The sequence below is a fragment of the Rhipicephalus sanguineus genome, unplaced genomic scaffold, assembly GCF_013339695.2.
Source record: "Rhipicephalus sanguineus isolate Rsan-2018 unplaced genomic scaffold, BIME_Rsan_1.4 Seq856, whole genome shotgun sequence".
Classification (NCBI taxonomy): Eukaryota; Metazoa; Arthropoda; class Arachnida; order Ixodida; family Ixodidae; genus Rhipicephalus; species Rhipicephalus sanguineus.
The window spans coordinates 50,137-52,509 of NW_023616142.1; the positions used below are offsets into that span (position 1 = coordinate 50,137).

The following is a 2,373-nucleotide window of genomic DNA, read 5'->3' on the forward strand; positions in this document are numbered from 1 at the left end:
ATGATCTTATTTTTTTCGCTCTTCATGTACATGTTGCTGACACGACGCTGCTTCGACACGCCTCTGCATTCGCGGCGCCCTTTATGTCGCCAATATGGCGGTCGACATAAACCATGGAAATGGTTGTCACAAGAACTTAAATCGCGTAAAGAATTGGACGGTTTGGACATTTTGCGCGCTCCCACAAAGCCAACGACTGCAAGCGCGTCGCGATTGGTGAAATTTCTTTAAAAATTTAGCCCTGAAGATTTCCACTTCTTTCCTTCATTCATAGCGAGGGTCTCGTTCTGGCAGACTTGGTGCTTTCAGGTGGTATGCGAGGGATTATTGGTCAGCTGCCAGCTCGTCATAAGCTCACGTGCTACGTGACGCCAACAGGCAGAAAAAAAAGAGTGTTCCACACTCGCCGTCATGGCTACTGGAGGCGCTGACTGACACTTCCACTTTTAAAAAATGTGCATATATACGACATAAGTGGACGGGGGGATGACCGCCGCGGTAGCTCAGTTGGTAGGGCATCGGACAAGTTATTCAAAGGTCGCAGGTTCGGTCCCTGCCCGCGGCAAGCTATTTTATCGTCCACTTTTCTTTCTTCACATTTACCTTACATTTACTACTAATAACATCCCCTATACCTTCCTGGGCATTATTGTCTGTTAGTGCTCATTAATAGCAATATTACTGCCACGCGTGGTGATTGTTTTGTTTTGATGTATTCGGGTTGCACCAACAAAGATTGTTAGCAACGTTTGACGCAGACCGCGCCATAATGTTTCAGAAGCTTCACGATTGTTTTAGAGCATTCTGTTAAGATTACGCGCCGGACGCGAATAGTCAAGTTCATTCGATAGCTTACGCCAGCGCCAGCGATAACACTGGAAGGTTCGGTGACTGGTGTATAAAAGACGACGCTTTCCACAGATGACCAGATTACTGGACGGCCGACGACTTTTCTCGCCGCTATCAGTGCGCTGCCTGTATCGCTTGTATTTTGAGTTTTGATTTTCTGGGCACAAGATCGCTCAAAGAAGAGCTCCGTATTTCCCAGTCTTGTTGCAGCATTCTTCACTCTCACAACCACGTGAGAATACTATCGATAGTGGTGTAAATATTGATGCTGTTGCGGTCGGACATATTGCAAAAATATTTGTGATGGCCTACTATCAGCTTCGCTTAATTTATCAGCAATTCTAGGAAAAAGAAATAAATTGTTTCCGCAGTGAAAATGGCGAAATATGCCCATCAATAAATCAATAAATTCACATCCAAAAGCAACCAGTTTACACCTTACAGCCCCGCCACGGTGGTCTAGTGGTTATGGCGCTCGACTGCTGACCCGAAGGTCGCGGGATCGAATCCCGGCCTCGGCGGCTGCATTTTCGATGGAGGCGAAAATGTTTGAGGCCCGTGTACTTAGATTTAGGTGCACGTTAAAGAACCCCAGGTGGTCGAAATTTCCGGAGCCCTCCACTACGGCGTCTCTCATAATCAAATCGTGGTTTTGGGACGTTAAACCCCAGATATTATTACAGTTTACACCTTACAGTTAACAAACTCAAATTATGATATTTTTTGTATTTTGAAGTCATAAAATGCAATACAAATTTGAAGCCGTGCAGCTCCACTACATGTAACGCCTTCTTCCGCCATAGCTGAATAGTTTCACATTATTATTGTGTGTTAGCAAAGCACTCAGGTGAAGAACACAAGTGTGTCATCTTTCTTGCCCTTCCGCCTGCTCCTCCTGCTCCCCTGTGTACCACGCGCTCGGGGAACCAAGTTTATTGTGCAATGAGTTCCTGCTGTTGATTTTATACTATCGATCGCACCATCGAATTTTTTACTATCGATAGCGCTATCGATAGTATTTTTACCATCGCTAGTTCGATAGTGATTCAGCTATCGATAGTATGGATAGTAGCATCGATAGTTCCGCATCACTATTAAATAGTCAACGTGCGCCGTTCGCCCTTTCTCGCCACACGGCAACCGCTGAGGCGCTGGCGCCCTCTCTCGCGCTCGAGCAAATGGACTGGACCCGACGATGCACGCAAGCAAATGGGTCACAACAATGCACGCGGCGACACCGGACGACGGTGCACCGCCGACAAGCCGATACCCTAATGTGCTTCGTTTCTAAAACCGACATCGGCAGCGTAGACCCGGCGAATAAAAGAATGAAAATTAGGATCCCAGCAGGAATCGGACCCAAGCGTTCTGTGTGGTAGTCAGGTATTCTGCCGCTGTGCCATGCCAGGTACAGAACATGCTTTGAAAAGAGATCGTCTGCAGGCATCATGTGGCTGCAACGTTAATTGTTGCTGTAGCGCTGGTTATCTAATTTTATAACAAAGCAATAAAAACTACAGATGT

At 46.5% G+C, this 2,373-nt stretch overlaps 1 non-coding gene across 1 annotated transcript; it reads left to right on the forward strand.

The window, feature by feature from the left end:
• The first annotated feature begins 492 nt into the window (after positions 1-492).
• Trnat-agu (transfer RNA threonine (anticodon AGU)) lies at positions 493-565 on the forward strand. The gene has a single exon. It is a non-coding gene; the product is annotated as a tRNA-Thr (tRNA).
• The last annotated feature ends 1,808 nt before the right edge of the window (positions 566-2,373 follow it).